This window comes from Balearica regulorum, chromosome 23 (genome assembly GCF_011004875.1).
Source record: "Balearica regulorum gibbericeps isolate bBalReg1 chromosome 23, bBalReg1.pri, whole genome shotgun sequence".
Taxonomy (NCBI): Eukaryota; Metazoa; Chordata; class Aves; order Gruiformes; family Gruidae; genus Balearica; species Balearica regulorum.
Genome location: NC_046206.1, coordinates 3,960,166 through 3,977,161, shown reverse-complemented (window position 1 = coordinate 3,977,161; position 16,996 = coordinate 3,960,166). Strand labels below are relative to the sequence as shown.

Sequence of the window (16,996 nt, the reverse complement as noted above, 5' to 3'; positions counted from 1 at the left end):
CAGTTCAATATTGCGTTACGCTGCTCCACATGGACAGTGTTAACGGTATTGATTTCTGTAGCAAATGTGATACAAAATTGTTGGAGCCACTGATACATCTGTAAATTGAATGAATTGGGATCAAGTCAATAGGCTCTGAAAATTTTTTTGTTCAAAGAATTTGGCCCTCGGCATGTTATGTAGGTATATTGTGGCATGGCATTTATTGCTTTGGGACAGATGCATCTGTCTGTCTACCTGTCTACCTGTGGGTTTTCCATGGGTACATCAGCAGAGAGTAGGGTGGGTCAGTTCCTGTCTTTGCTTCTGAATTGCAGATATACGCTCTGCTGTTTCCAAAATTTGCTCTCTATGATCAGATGTACTCTCAGTTTAGCGTCTGATGATCCTTTGGCAGAGGATGTGCCAGAATATGTGCGATGTGTGATTTTTCCACTGTGTCACCCCAACTACTTTCATATGTAACTCTGTTAAAATCAGTTGAAACTGGTTAAAACTTGGTAACTTGATGATGCATGAAAATGTATGATCCAAGGAGATATCTTCAATCTTTAACTGAGGTGATCCAGATGTGGAATCAATAGAACTACACTTACACCCTCTCCAGGAGTGTTGTGAGACTTAATTCCCTGAAGTGTGCAAATCACTTTGTGGTCCTTGGATAAGAAAATAAAATGCAAGAGCACAGAGCTGTACAAGTGGTAAAAAATATCCTTAATTTTAAAATTTTGGAAGCATATAAGGTCTCTCTTGCACTACCTCTCTAGATTCCCAGTAACTGCACTAGGAGTTAGATCTGGTCCTTAGGCAGAGAATTAATCTGGATTCTTCTTACAAAACACATCTCTCAAGTGAAACTTTTCCCTATATTTTTCCCAGAAGATTCTTCTCTTTCAGTCCAGAATTTTATCAGCAATTCTTATGCTAACAGGGGTCAGGAGATGAGATGTTTCTCACGTTACACTTGAAGCTTCTCATGAATAATGGCCTGTATCACCTCTATTGTCTGTCCAAAATATAAGCAACCAGACATAAGGCCAGAGGAGAAATTTAAAGAGTGCTGAATAAGCCAGCAGGACAGACCAAGAACTAAGATAGTCAGAGAGTGAAACAAATACAAGGTAGAGCAGATGGTTATTTGGGGAAATATCTGAGCAGATTAACTACTAGGCAGCTAGAGAATGAGTCAGTCTCTAGTTAAAAAGTGCCCTGAAATCTTCAGAGTGAGATTAACAGAAGCACAGATGAAGATCACTGTAGCCAAAATAAATTAGAGGACATTATTCCCTAGTGAATTTTCTTAAGTGTTAAGTAGAGCACATCAGGCTTTTCACAGAAATCTGAGGGGGTTGCCATACTTAAGACTATCATTTGCTCCTGTGGAAGGGCAATCTGTCCATTTTGAAGCAATTTTCCCCATCAGTATTGTCCTTCTCTTCTTTCTCAAATTAATTTCTTTGCCTTCTTTGTTCTCCCATATATATGTGTGCATTGTGTATGGAAAAAAAAAAATAGCTGCGGTTTGAGCAGGATGATAATCTCAAAGTATGTGGCATTGGAAATTGCCATTGTGGAAATTTTAGTCATGCCCTCCAATCTTTTTGTTTTTCTTCAGTAAGACTGCAGCTGCCATCTGATTTGTATTTATATATGCTCTTTATAGATATTAATGCAATAACAGATTAAACCTAAAGTAACTGTTACTACACAGAGAAATCTCAGGGTCTGATCTTGCAATCACTAATGCTTCTGAATAACTTTAATCTTGTGCATTGTATATTTGAATTTAATGGGGACTCTTACATGCCAAAGTTTCTCACATATGTGAATGTTTGCTGCATCTTCAGACTTTCCCCATATGTTGATGTCAATTTGTTGTTGCAACCTCAATACGGTTTAGAGACCTAAGTCTCCGATCACGGTTTGTATACATTTTTTCAGTTCCACTGGCTTCATTGTACCAGATTTTCCATTGAAAAACTGGGCCAAAACCTCAGTACTTTTAGTGCAACCACCTACTTACACCAGGCTAAACTTGGCTTACAAGGGGTTCTTCAGGCGTTTTCTTTGAGGTCTGAGCAAGCTCATAGGTAACATGAGTGGTAACGCTGGTTTTACAGTGTCATCTCCTTACCACACACTCTGAAGGTGGACTCCTAAAAGAAACTGGATTGTAAAACTTGGAAAACCGTACGGTGGCCCAGTAGCCAGTTTTAGTGCTGGTATAAATAGCTGAATGTGTCTGGGAAACAGACAGTGGTTTGCATCAAACTTCTCTGGTGGGGTTGGCCTCCGATCGCTGTGGAAGGGTGCAAGGTAACCTGTTCCATAGGCTCATCTTTTCCGTGTAGGGACTTAGATGCCACAAACTGTTTAGAGGATATTAATTTTTATCAGATTTCCACTCGACTACAAAGTTTTGGTAAATCCGCTTCAGACCATATGTGGTTGGTCTCAGAGTACTTTGGGGGGAACCAAAAAACCTGTTTCTCTTGAACTCTAATACACCGGCATTTAAACTCAGGCACATCCTCCAGTGAGCCAAAGCAGCATATAATCCTTATATTCTGCCTTTGAAGGTATGCATCATACTCACGGGGCATGGTCAGCCTGTTGTATTCTGCTGCAGAAGGCTGCTGAGTCGAAACACCAGTGGTTAGTTTTGAGTTGAATAATAATGGTAATTTTACAGGCTAATGTAAGGGTAATAAAGCCTTCCATAAGGCAACTACTGTGACCATCAGGAAAGTTTTATTTCTCCAGGTTCAACAGTTTACATGTGACTAATGTACTCTTGGAGAAGAGGTGACTTCCCTTTAAAACACGCTGCAGCTGCCTTACAAGAACACTGATATGTCTGTGTTTGCAGTTAAGGCTCACTTACCATTGGCATAAATCTGATAAGCATCTGATAGTACCTCAAATTATCCCACTTCTCAGCTTTTGAGTGGATAAGACTTATTTCTTAGCCCACAGAAATGTAAATAGATTTTTTTTTTCTTTTCTGTATCCTGGCATTATTTAAGATTACGCTCCTTTTTGTAGGAGTTATCTCCATATCTGGAGACCAAATATATATGTTTATATGTGTGTGTACGTATACGAGTGTAGCAGAAGTAGTAGAATAATGAGAAACTGAGAACCAAAGTAACAGACACAATGATTAAGCACTTAAAATTAAGAAGAGATTTGTTTCAGTAGCATAAATAACATTGTCCATAACCTCTTTCTTACAAGTTTCCACTTCTGAGATATTAGAGGAATGCATGAGGCATAGCAGTCTGTATGTCAAAAAGTCGCGTGGGACAGTTGCGATACTGGCTAGGGCTTTTGAAATGTGTTATTTTCAAATGACGTAGGATATTCGAGAGTTTTATCAATTTTAGGCTGCTGCATCCCTGTAGGAAATGCCAATGTTAGTCATACAAGGGCTAGACACTTTGGAGAGTATTAATCCTGTCTAATTTTAAATGTCTAAAAATTAATAGTTTAGGGCTATGCTGGTCAGTCAGGATCTCCTTCTAACCAGTGGAGAGAATGGTCCAAGAGTGAAAGACGTTAGCTATTTTAGATCCTGTTAGGAAGAAGTGAATTGCCTACTGGAAGTGGTGTTCTTTCCATTCATTGCAGAGGGAGACTACATGAATGGTTTTGGCAATGGATTTTTTACGTCAAAAGTTATATGAGTATAGTGTCAGCCCTAAACGTGTAGTGCTGATATATAAAAGTTGTTTAGTCGTTGAAAGATGCGGATAAAGGCCTAGCGGGGTTTTGTTTTGTTTTGTTTTGTTTTAAATAGGGCCCATCTATTGGGTATCTCTGAAAATCTTTATAGCTTCTGTGGGCACTTACACAACTCTTGGGAAAAAACCCCAAACAACAACAAAAAAAGCATGCTCGTCCTTCTTTAAAAACATGTTGGTGCTACTGAATTATTGGTGTTAATTAAAGGACTGAAAAACACCCCTGATGAGGGAAAAAGAGCTAATTGCTTCTCTCTTGGCGACGATGGACTATTGTCCACCCCTTTCTGAGCTGGGTGGGACAGAGGAGTGAGTGAGTAGGGTGGTTCTTCTTGCTCTCTGCTGTGGAGCAGCCTCCAAATTTCACTGACTTGTGGAGCAGCTGGGAGTCCTGTTATGGTTTAGTCTTCCACCTTCTGTGCTATATGCCTCCAAGGTTATACCTCCAGGAGGCACGGTGGAAAAATTAATCCATTGGAGAGCTGTCCTCCACCAAGCCTCATGGTGATCCCGGCAGGGAGATCAAGAGAGGCCAATTAATAAACTCCTTTCTGTGCTTACTCCCTCCGTGTGTGGTGTTCTCCTGTCTCAGATGGGCCCGAGGACTGGAGCTTGTCCTCAGAACACCATGCGTACTAGAAGCCGCATTTTTGTATAAATTGGGAACAGAACTGGCCACCAGAGATTGCAAATCTGGCAGGCAGAGCTGATTAGACATGCTCAGAAGAGCTTGCAATTTCACTGCCGCGTGCCCTTTGGGCTTGCAGTGAAAAACAAGGCTGAGCACTGCCAATATTTGTATATGTGATTCTATTGTTTTATCTGAGGATGAGATCAGTCGGTGGAGGGAGCCCAGAACAAAACTAAAGTGCTCTTTTTTTTTTTTAATATTCCATGGCATCATGAGGAATGTGAAGCTGGGATCACCACCCCTCCACCCCCACCCCACCCTGATCTTTATGACTCTTAAACCGATGCTCCTCAACCTTTTTTCATTCCAGTGGCAGCTCACTGTCCTTTCAAAAGGACCCTTTACCTCGCTCTCTCAGTTAGGTGCCTAGGAAGTGTCGAATTGTCCCGCTATACATCCCTGCCTCTTTTGGAAATCCCCACCCTTACTTGAGAACTTAAACCATGTCTGACCTCTCCCAGCCTTGTAATCCCATACGCATCCTCAGAATATTTTAGCACCTGGATGATCTTTTCCAACCCAAACCATTCTTTGGTTCTATGATCTCGCTTACCTTCAGGTTTCCCTTTAGTTTTCTTATCTACCTTTTAATTATATTGTGTTGCCAGATAATTATTTATAAAATGCAGGTACTGAAATACACCTACTTTTATTTTGGTGGAAAGGAGCGATTGCAGTGCTATGGTTTGAACAGAGATTTGGAGAAAGCAAAGGATGGGATTCCCGGATAAGGAGACACAGGGGAGTTTTTATAGGTGGTGGCTGACTAGCAGCGTCCTTGTTGAATTGATTGTTTTAATGCTGAAATGTAATTGTAGTATTAATCATGTGCTAGAGCACCAGGAGCATTGTAAAGGTGCCTTTTTAGTTACTATTTCCGTAGAAGGAAGGAAGTTGAATCATGACTATTTAAATGTTGTGATCAGTAGGGGTTGAACCCAGGACCTTGGTAGCTTAATCTCCAGGTTTCTGTAGCTGAATTTCCAGAAAAGCATCCCACCCGTTGGACAAGGTCTGACTCCCAAAGCTTAGATTTGGTCATGACTTTGAGCGGTCCAGGTGGATTTTTTTGTGTGCCCATCTGTATGGCAACAAGACAGGTAGCTGACTTTTTCTGTTGACAGGGGCTCCACAGCTTTTGTAGACAGATGCCTTACCACGAGGCCAGATGCTGCTGTTGCCCCAGCCACCGAACAAGACAAACAATTATAGAAGCCTTCTCTTTATCAAATTCATTTGCAGTGGTCGCTCCCAAAGCCCCATTGAGAGAGATGAGGAAAAGAAGCCTGAGAATACCTACTGAAAGCTTGTCCAAACCCATTAAAAAAAAAAAAAAAAAGAGAAAATATCAGTGTGTAAGTCTGTCTGCAGCTACAGCAGAGGGAAGCAGATGTAAGCAATCCTGGCTGTGCCTTCTGAAGCTCTGTTAGTTCCTGGAAGGCAGCCAGTGCTGAAATAATGGCTTGAGGCAGCACCCCCTTTCTCCCCTCTCCCTGACCTGCTAGCAGGCAAGACATTTGTACGTTATTAAGCTGTGGGGCACATACTGTGCTTTGCAACCGGACAGTGCAGGGCACTGTTCAGAGCTGTAAATCTCCAGGCACGTATTCGCTGTGAGAATCTTGTGTAATGTCAGAAGTAACACCCCCCCCCCCCCCCCAAAGCTCCTGCAACCTGCCTGGGCTTAAAGACACCTCCCTGTGTATAGATGCTCACACACGCACAAAAACGAGTTGGGGTTGTTGATGTAACGCGTCCTATAAGTCAGGAGAGGTGATCTGGTTGTACCTGGGAGGTCACTGAGCTGCGGTATGTGTGCTGCAACTGCGCTGTGAAACCTGCTCTTCTGAAATGTGGTGGGATCCCGAGACACCTATGGTTGTGCGCATTTACGTGCCCTATAGAGTGAGGGCGAGATACAGAGACGTGCAATGTAAATATTTTTCATTTGGCTTCCTAGTCAAAGTTTCCTTTCAGTTTTACAGGTTTCTCATCCTGGATTTCTTTTTTCCTATTTCTCCAGCTTGCATTCAACTCTCGTGTTTTATTTGTAAATGAATTGTCTTTGCTCCTGCATGATTTATTTATTTATTGTTCTTTGTCTGCCAGTGAGCAGTCATCTCTCACTGTGCTTTCGTTGCAATTATTTTGCGAGTCAGCTCGTGGGGCATTGTCCCGTTTCCCTTATTGCCATGGTGTTTCCAGTTCCCCTGCTAATGCCCGCAGCTCACAGGCTGTGTCTCACTCCATGTGTGGCGCGGATGGGTACATTCAGATGGAGCGTTCACAAGGTTTTTTGTTTTCCAAGGTGCTGCTGAAATTCGGAATTGCTGAAATTTGATCTTAAAAGATGCTGAGAGGCAAAGCCAGAAATGATCCTTTAAAAGCACCCTTTGATATTTGAAAGGATTGGTGAAGTGAACCTTGAAAAACCTCCCTTGTTTCCTGTTGTTCCATTTCGTGTTTTCTCTCATAGAGATTTCTTTTCCCTTTCTGAAGACTTCCAAAATACACAACCTCACTGAAAGTCTATTGCTCCCAAAAGAAGGTCCTTTTGTAGGTTTTGACCCGGATCCATCTCCTATCACAGCTGCAGCTTCTTTCCTTTGAGGTAGAGCCAAAGCTGCTGAAATAAGCATCAGAGCTGGACGTTGAAGGCTTCATCTGCTCCAGAGGCAGGGGTTAACATTGGTAGGGGCAGTTCACGTCCAGTTTCCTGTCCAAGGCAACCCAAGGGGATCATTTCTGTAGGCAAGAACGTGGCTCTCATCGCCTGCGACCCACCCTTGGCTCCTGGGAGGTCTTCCAAATCCCTCCTTCCTTCCGAGCTGCTCGTCGGCAGCAAGGTGGTAAAGCCTTTCGGTCTGAGCTTTGATTTCCCCGCGCGACCCAGAAGCAAGAGATTCGGTGGCTTTTTTAGGAAACGCGCGGCTGCGTGGTGTTCAAAGGGAAGGGTGTTTTGCAAGTCAGGCGTTTTAAGGGCAGAAAGCTACCTTTTGAAGAAAAGACAATTCGGAATGAAATCCTTTTAATAATCGCAGTGTTGCGGTTAATTGCAGTTTTCTCTTTCCCGTAGTGTTTGGCTTTTCCAAACAATACCCACAACGTTTGCAGTAAGGGAATTGAAATGTGCTTGGCAGCTCCGTTCTGCAAAGCCTCGATAATTTTTGTCATTGATCCAAAACCTGATGCCAGTTCACTGATGTGAGGTCACTCTGATTTCATCCCATGGTTGCTGGTAGACTTTTTTTGTCCCGGCTGCCCTCACCCCCTGCCCAGCTCTCTCCCCCACCTCGTTTTGTTGGAGGTTAATCACTGCGTGAGGTAACTCCATCCTTGGCATGTTCTGTGATCTGGAAATTTTGTCACTAATTACTGCCTTCGCACCGGAGAACGAGTCTGCAGAGCCCTGCCCTGTGAGTGACTGCGCTCCTCCGTGGCTCAGATTGCAGAGGGGACATTTCTGCCTAAAAGGACTCCGGTGGGGGTTGACCGGTCTGAGCCCGGAAGAAAAATGGACTCTTCTTTTATAATCTAGAGCGCCTACCTAGAAAACACTCGGTGCTCCATGTGCTTAGCAGCAGAAGAGGAAATACCTGTCTGGAAGGGAGACTGTCCTGCTTTGAAACAAAAAAGCCTATGTGATTTTTGCTTGGAGCACTCAGGGCTAGGGGGTGAGACAGGAATGTAGAACTGAGGCTTGTGCAGAGTGGCTTTAACATCCCCAAAAATCTTGCTAGGAGGATGAAATTTTCTTTTCTTTTCCCTTTCTGGTCACGTTTTACCACTGGAGTTACTCAGCGAATTAATAGGTATAGAAATGCAAAGCTCTTTTCTTATTACACGCCATCGATCTGATTGCAGTGTCATTAATTGAAAGACTCGGGAAATGTGATGGATGGTTCAGTTCAGGATTCCACATTCGTTTTGGCATAGCCCTGCAGGAGAAAAGCTGCATGAAGCTGATTGAAGGGCTCTTTTTGTCTGACATGAATTATTCTTTCATTGTCAAACCTTGTAACAGCATTCAGACATAGGGAGATTTACAATGTGAAATCCTAAATGGGGTCTATTCTTAAAATAAAATTAGAAAAAAAAGAGAGCTTTATCTTGCAACGTTGAAAATAGCTACGTTTAAAAAAACCCCACAACTATTTCTACAAATTAAATCTCTTCTGTAAAACCCAAGGGGCTGATGTTTCTCACTTAATTTTAAATCATTCCAATGGTAAGGCCTTAAATGAAAAAAAAAAAACAATTGCTTTAATCACATAACTGTTGTCAACATTTTTATTACATTCAAATATATTTGTTTGTATGAGAGGGTTTGTTTGTTCTTTCCACTGCTGTCATTTACCTAGCAGACCGATTTGTCCATTAATATGTGAATCCTGCTTGTCCTGTAAAACAAGACTAGGTTTTATTTTTCTTTGGGGAAAACCTAGGTGGACGTTGTTTAAGCACTTGTTTTTAGGGAAATCATTCTGCATTTTAGAAAACATAAAGATGTATCTGTGTTGTATGCCGACAAGATTTCATCTCTTTCCAGCTTGTGTCTAAAGGCAGATCTTATCAAATAGCTTTGTGGTTTTCAGTTTTTGCTGTTGATCCTGGGCAGTTCTGCTGTTACATTCCCGTTGCTCTTTTGTCTGTTTAAAAATTTGTGCCACGCTCTGCGAATTGCCTGCGAATGTTATGAAATGTAGCAATGAAAACGCAGCAGAAAGGTGCAGATCAGCTTTGCTCTGCACATGATATCATTTACAAAGTTGACGAAGAGTTTTGAATGCAAAGTAGCCACCCAAACTGTAGTCTCGTTTAAGAATAAAATACTGAAATAACATTATACGAGAGCTGAATCAATGTCATGCCTATTACAAATGCTGGGGCTGGCAGAATAGCTAGATTACACAGAGCAGACAGATTAGATGAAGAAGAGCATTCGATTACATTACATCTGATTAGTGGTGTCTATTCATCTGGGGTTTGTTGTTTGGTTGTTGGTTTTGGTTTTTTTTTTAAAGAAAGCTGACTTATTTTATCGGAATGCGGTATGTTTGAAGGAGCAACGGTATCAGGACTCAGACGAGGAGCTAGAAGAATTGGATGTAAAATACAGCAGTAAAAATATCCAGCGCTCTGGGTTTAGGTGCCTTCCTCCCTCAGCTACCTCACTGTCCGACGGACCTGCGTGCCCAAGTGGTGTTGGTAGATAGCTAGCCACGGGAACGGTTACAGTCTTTGCTATTCTATTTCACTACTTTTCAACCCCAGATAAGTATCGAGCGATTAGTTTCTGTTTGAACTCCTAAACAAATGCCCCTTTTCACCTGAGATGTACATTTGCAGGCAACAAGACCGGCCCCGATAAAAGAGATGAGTAATTCACATTAAAGTGGGAAACAGCCTTTTCAGACACTAAGAAATAAAACGCATTGATGGGAAATGTTGTTCTCATCCCCCCGCCCCTCCCCCTGCCTATTCTGCATGTAATACCCTCGCGTACGTATATTTTAAGGTCTCATTGTTCGGCGAAGGGCGAGATTATTTTGTAGGTTTTCTTCTTTTTTTTTTTGTTTTTTGGGGTTTGTTTTTTTTTTTTTTGTTATGCTTTTGTCTGCCTGATGAGACCTCTGGCAAAGGGACGGCGAGCGTGGTTGTTTCTGGTGGAGTTGCAAAGCCGGCCACTGCTCTCCGTGTTGTGCTAGTCCTCTATGCGGGGTCTTTCTTTCAGAGAGCAAAGAGCCTACGATAAACTCTGCGCTTGGCACGTTGGAAATCTTCTGTCTCCATAGCGCCTGCAATTCCCAACAGCTAAGTTTGGAAATGAAACTGCACGGCGGGTCAGCACAACACCCATTTAGCGCCGTTTCTTTTAAAGCCCATTATTGCTTTATTTTACGCTGTACAGTCAGCTCTGGGACGCTTGCACTCAGGGCTTCTCTGGGCAAAGACATTGTTTTACTGCAGCTTTTCTTTAATCTTGCTTCATTGTGAGCACCTTCTATGTTGTTAGCAGTGGCCGGCTGCAATCTTCCAGCCACTAGCCTGTTCTGAAAAGGTGAGGGAGCTGGGGAGTTGTTTCTTTAAGGAGGTATTTCTATTGTTTTAAATTTAAGATTTTTTTTTTTTTTTCCTTCTTCTTTGTGCTGTCTAAAGCTAAATAAACTTGACAGTTTCTCGGAGCCCAAAATTGGGAAGAATGTTTTTCCTTTGGTGTCACTAATTAGCCTCCCATGGAAGCTGATATAAGTAGGTAGAGAGCTAACGACAGAGGGTTATGCAGCGTGCATCCTTGCAGGACTCTGTGAGCATATTGTATGTAGAGGAAAAAACGCTTACTTCTCAAGCAACAAACTCTTTCTGTCAAACTGCTTAATTTTCGGAAGCCCCTGCACTTCGAAACGTGGGGTTATTAATTTTATTAAATTAAATTACAGTTTGGAACCGTAGTCGCTCTTATCAAATCTGTGTAAATAACATTGTCCACAGACTGTGTTGTCACCTTTGCAATGCTCTCTGCTCATGGATAGCAACCTAGCTCTGTCTTTTCTTGTGGTGGAGTCAGGGTGGTGCTGGATTTTGGAGCTTTTTCATTTTATGGGTTTTTTTGTTGTTGTTGTTCAGGGCATTATTATTATTATTATTTTTTTTTTTTTAGTCCGTTTTGACTCTGACAGTTTTTAAAGGTAAGGCTCATTTTTTGAGGTTAAGAAGAAGGAGAGAGTAAAAGGTACCGTATCTTTCTTCTTAATTGTTTGGCTTAAGTCTAACACATCTGAAAAAACACCCTTAAAATGCTCTTAAAAGTAACAGTCGCTTAATTAAAAAAAATAGTAAGAGATTTAGCTTACCCTCTTTATGGACTTAACTTCAGGAAATTAGGCATCCTCTCTGTCTCCTCTGGAATAATCAGTTTCTTATCTAATATATATGAAATGACCAAATACATCTACATCATTTGCATTTTTAACTCAGGAACAATTGATCAAAAAATGGAAGCACTGCTACAGATCAGAGAATCTTTTAGTTTAAAGCCTTTAAGTCACCATTTATTTCCATCTAGTTAAGCTTAATTTCCTTTTATTGTGTTGTTCAAATGAAAATATACAATGCCGTGTCTAATTGTGTTACCGTTCACATTAATAACCTGCAACTTTACATAACAAGGAGCAAGAAGCATCGAAAAGGCAGAAACAGATGCAATTATTTGTTGCTAGCTAAGTTACTGTACGTGACCCAGGTGCTGTAGTACTATTTGCATGTGTTTCTCACCTTTGTTCACCCAGACACATGGGGATCTCAAGCTATTGCTGACTAATTGATAGTTGTAGTAACTGCTATAGGCTCCTTAGATTAGAAATGCATGCAGACGTGTGTCTTGATTCAAACATTAAGGAACACACACTCTCACTTACTTACATGGGCAGAAAGTCTTCATACTATTAGAGGTGTGTGATGGAGATAGCAGGACATAAAACAGAAGAGAGAGAGACACAGAGAGAGAGAGAGAGACAGAGACAGAGAGATGGCATGCAGCATATATACCCCTACAAATAGTTCTAAAATGCGTTTGCAAATGCAGAAGTCTTCAGAACCATCCAACAGTTCAGCACACCCTTTTTATCTCTTCTCTGCGGGACGTCTCCATCCAGATTACTCGAAAAAAGCGGAAAAGGTGAGAGCTCTGCCATCTTAGCTCTGAATTCATCTGATTTCCTTTTTTTTTTTTTTTTTTTTTATCCCCCCTCTCCCTTGTATTCTTCATGCCATTGTCCATTCTTATGATGGCAGCCGCCCTTGCTCTTGAATGCAAGTGTCACAGCGGGAGCAAAAAGGGTTCAGGGCTGCATTGTCAAAGCCATGGTTGCCTATTGTTTCTTAGCCTTTCACTGCTCTGCTTTTCCGAGCCTCTTTCCCTATCAGTGGCCCCTGTCAAGGGGAGGAGTAGGGAGAAAATTGCAAGAGTTAGTCGTCCTTTTTATTGCACACTGTTATGATAAACAGCCCAGCAATACATCCCACAAAATTAGGAATTATAACGACGGGACGGGGGAAAAATTCTTTGTAGGTTTGCGTTTGTCGCTGCCCTTATGTCAAAAGCTTGGTTTCTTAGGAAAGACTTTTGTATTGGTGTTTTGCCCAGCAAAAAATAGAGGCAGCTGCAAAGTGAACAGTGAGCTATTTAGCCACAAGGTAAAAATTTCCTGTTGCTATTTGGATACTGATGCTTTTCAATTTTAAGGGGAGGGGGGGGGAAGGAAGCATGACTGAAAGCATTTCTCTAGCTGTCCATTCATTCATCCATCCATCTATATTTTCTGTTTTAAAGCAATTGAAAATGATTTTTAAAAAGGCCAGAGAGACTGTTTGCGACTTGGTTTTATTTGAAAATATCTCAGTGCAGGATGAGGCTTGTGTTTCAGATGATTGAATCTTGTACTGGGAAATGAAGGGGGAATGACTGTCCTGCTCGTGCCAGAAAGTGCTGGTTTGTCAGGTTGTCTAAAAGTAAAATCTCATCACAATTTCTTCCTTTCGTGGGGAGAAAAAATGTATACAGGACTTTACGTGACATTTAAGTATGTGTTCGATTGTCTTGTGTGAACAGGCCAGCTTTTCCGGTGTTCAAAACTTCAGGGTGGTTACAAAGTCATGGCCTCAAAAGTTTTTTGTTTTACTGCATTTGATATGAAATTGTTTAGAAAAAGAAATGATTTCTAAAATATGGCTTCCAAGAAGAGGGCAAACATATTTACGTATTCAAGTTGTAAATAATCCAGTAATTCCACTTTCAGTATTTTTTTTGTCTTAAATATCTAACCAAGTGAGAGAGAGGCAAATGCGATTTGGTTTATGCTTTTAACTGGTTTTGTAAATACGAGCATCTTTTCAACCCTTACATTTATACCTACTCTCCTAACTGTACAGTATATTTAGCAGTTTGGGGGTTTTATTTTTAAAAGTCTATTATTACATTATTTTGACTGAGCTATTACATTATCAGAAATTATAAAAAGAAAACACTACAGACCATTCAAATATGTGCTTCTTGAGTCTGAGTATCTAAGTCATAGCAAATGTCTAGTGCTATTTTATCATGTCTAATAATAACAGGCAGAGAGTGCTTTCACAGATGTAAATATGGTTGAAGTCTTAAAGAAGCTTGCAGAGAAATACTCCTTAAACTGCTGAATAGTAAAGCTCCTGTTTTGGTTATGTTTAAGAATATCTAGCTATCCAAGTCTCCCAAATGATAACCGTTTGTTGTGAATTTGCTTGGAAAGAAATGGCAAAAAGATATTTCACCTGAATTCACTTTTAACTCTCAGAACGCTGAAAATTAAGTGATTTGATGTCCGTCCTACAGACAACTTGCTTTGCCTTTTATTCTCTGCATTAGTCTTTTTTTACACATCTATATTGTCTTGCATTGCCAAGTTCTAGGTCAAGTATGTGTCTGGAATATCTTTAGAATTGAAACTTTTTGAAGAAATGATGAAAGAACTCTGGCCTTGTTTTAAATCAAACTCTGAATGCAGCCGGGGCCACCCTGGGAGCACAATGTTTAATTTCCATTCGACATCTGCCTTATATTTACCATTGCAGACCAGTGCCCGTGTGGAAGGAGCACTTATCGTTGATAAAAGTTTGGTATCTCTTTTGTCGGAGGTTGTCATTTCTGTTCTCTCAATCCGGACTGTCATTTTCTAAAATCTTTTGTCACTGGAGCTGAATGGAAAACCTGGAATGTGTCAGAGAGTAAAGAAACGGGGAAGAGGATTCAAACGTGTAGAGCAATTCTGGCCGCTCGACTCTCTGAGACAGACGGTGCCTAATCCTGATTTTCCTTACTCCAGTGTAAATACCGAGCTGTCCCGCTGCAGCCACCGCTGAATACTGATGCAGCATCATCAGAATCAGGCCTGGCTCATTTCTTTGCTTTTTGAGACTGTGGGCTTATCTTGCAGCGCTTTATGCGTGCAAAGCTCTCGTTTTGCACCTCTGATGACAGATGCCCGCTGAGTGACTTCGTGCTGATGGCAAACGCACGGGTGTAAATCCTGAGTTTCAGTCGTTACTCTGGACTCACGCTTGTAGAGCTGATATCAGTCTGAATCGGTCTGGTGTCAGTCTAGGAATAAATATTTGAATAACTTGATGTGTTTTCTTTAGGTAGGTCTGGGTAGGGAAATACTATCCTCTCCAAAGAACTGGGGTGGAATTTTGCGTGTCTGGACATTCCATGGTGTCAGTGGGGATGTGGTGGTGGTGGCTGAGATGTTAGGTCTACCTGGGAGGAAAAAGAAGTTTATTCAGAGCAAAGGCAGCAACATTTGGCCCCACAGATGTATTTTGCTGCAAAAAGGGTGATTCAGGGGGGCTGACTGGAGAACTGTTACAGCTTTGGGACTGAGAGAGAACTGTTTTGGGTAGAGAAGGGAAAACTTTTCTCTGTCTTTAATTTTTTAAATGAATTTTATCTCCTTATTTATCAAGACAACTTGTGTTCACGTTGCTTTTAATATTGGGGGGGGGAAGTCTTCCCCCCTCCCCGAGATCCCTTCTGTAATCTGAGGTTGAAGTGCTCTGGGTACAGTGCCAGCTCAAGACCCAGGCACCTATTTAACTTTTTCCTGTGGGATTTCAGGGAAGCGAAACCCTTATAGACCTGCTCTACATAGGAATAAATGTCTCTCTTTTTCTTCCCCCCCCCATAGGAGTAACTTGATGACTTCAGTGGGAATTGCTCATAAACAAGATGGAGCAAGGGTCATCTGGATTCTTCTGAAGGCAAGAGTCAGGGCCAGGAGTCTCCATGAAAGACCTGCCCAAGACACAAGAAGGGGATCTCACCTACTGCCTCTTCTCCAGTGACTCCATCCCGCACTGAGGTCCAGGCAAGTATCGTTTTCCCGTGGTTCACTGGCGAGTCCTTAGAAGCGCTTGCTTCTCACCCGTACAGGTTTTGCCAGTAAAGTTTTAGTAGCGAATCAGAGGGACGTTTCTTGTACTGCAGTCTGTTGTTTCACGCCCTGCCGCTGGCCTGCGTGGCATTACGCGCTCATGAATGTGGCGGGTTTATACAGTCCAAAAAGCAAGGAGAGCTGCCCTTAGTGAGTCATGTCAGGAAAAGCTGAACCATTGCACTGTTAACCTTTTACTAATTCCAAATCCGTATCCTTTTACCACCTGAGATGCACATAGGTAGGGCAATATTGCCTTAAATCTCTGATTAGCTAACCCGTTGCATTTACTGGCCTTTTGCGTTTTACAAACCACCAGAACCAAGCCATTGCAATGAATTTTGTGTCCAGGTAGACTTTGCGTGTGATGGGCAGCGTCTTCCCCAGGGATTGTCACCGGTTTCCATATGCTTGTTTATAGAATTAGGTATTACTCAATAGGAGCAAAGCGATTTCAGCTTGACAGGTAGCAAATAGGATGGTTACAGCCCTGTTAAAAGGGGAAGCATCTGAAATAAGGCATGGAAGAACACATTACCTTCCACTGGGAAAAGCCTGCTTGGAAGGACTCATTCAGCCACGGGAAGCTGGGAGAGAAGTGTGGAGTGAAAGACTAGCCAGGCAATTATTTTACTAATGGGTAAGATTATGTTGGTTTCAGTAAATCAGTACAAATCTGTAGTTAACTATGTGTGTTGAAAAGATTCTGAATACAGAGAGTGTAAGGGGACAGACCCTTATCTGATGAAAACTGCCACAGCGTTCACCAAGGATTGGAGATCTGCGTCCACCGCAGGACACTGGGAGGCACATTGAAGTTCTCGTGGAAACCTGTTGGGGACCCTGTCCTGCTTGGTCTGGTCTTCCCTGAGGTTGAGACAGTTTTGCGCTGGCAGATTTCATTCTTCCTTATTCGAAACATGTGACATAGTTTAATGAAAACAGAACTTTGAAAGCCATTAGTGTGTTAGCACAACAGAAAACGTTCATGTGACGATATTGGCGAGAAAGAGAAAAGAATTTTTTAATAATAGTTGCTTTCTTTCTAGCTCAGGGCAATTGCTATATTTTGGTACTGTGTCAGAAGTGCCTCACATGCTCAAACAGGAGTCTTAATTCAGACTTCAGAATATCATTTCAGTTTGGCAGGATATCACTGTGCCACGAGGTGATTTCCATAGGAAAATTATTTGTAGTATAACTTCAGTTTTGCTTATACGCTTGAACTCATCAACTGCTTTCTCCAACCTGTGTGTGGAGTTCCCACTTTTATTTATGCGAATACTTTTTTCTGAACCAGGGTAGTCAGCGTGGAAATGTGCATGTGCTGAAAATCGTGGACATTATTTTGTTTCTTTACGTGGACTTTGACTGTGATGAAGGACTTAACCTGGGCATGAGTTATGGGTTTAAAAATGGCAATACACAAATTATGTTTACACCTGCTACTCGTTCCTTTGGTTTTTGACATTTTTTTGGCTGTGGTTTGCGAAGGGATTGAAGTCTAATGGGAACCGCTTGTCACCTTGTAGGTCCTGGTGTATTTTTGCACTTGCTACAGAATGCGCAGTCATTTCTGTAAGGTTCGGAGGCCT

General features: G+C 41.8%; 1 long non-coding RNA gene across 1 annotated transcript in view; it reads left to right on the top strand.

The window, feature by feature from the left end:
• The window catches only part of LOC142604914 (uncharacterized), a 41,399-nt gene extending 26,064 nt beyond the window's left edge, over nucleotides 1-15,335 (top strand). Inside the window, exon 3 of the long non-coding RNA XR_012838763.1 lies at nucleotides 15,156-15,335. This is a non-coding gene — a long non-coding RNA (uncharacterized LOC142604914). The remainder of the gene's footprint in view (nucleotides 1-15,155) is intronic.
• Nucleotides 15,336-16,996: the final 1,661 nt, after the last annotated feature.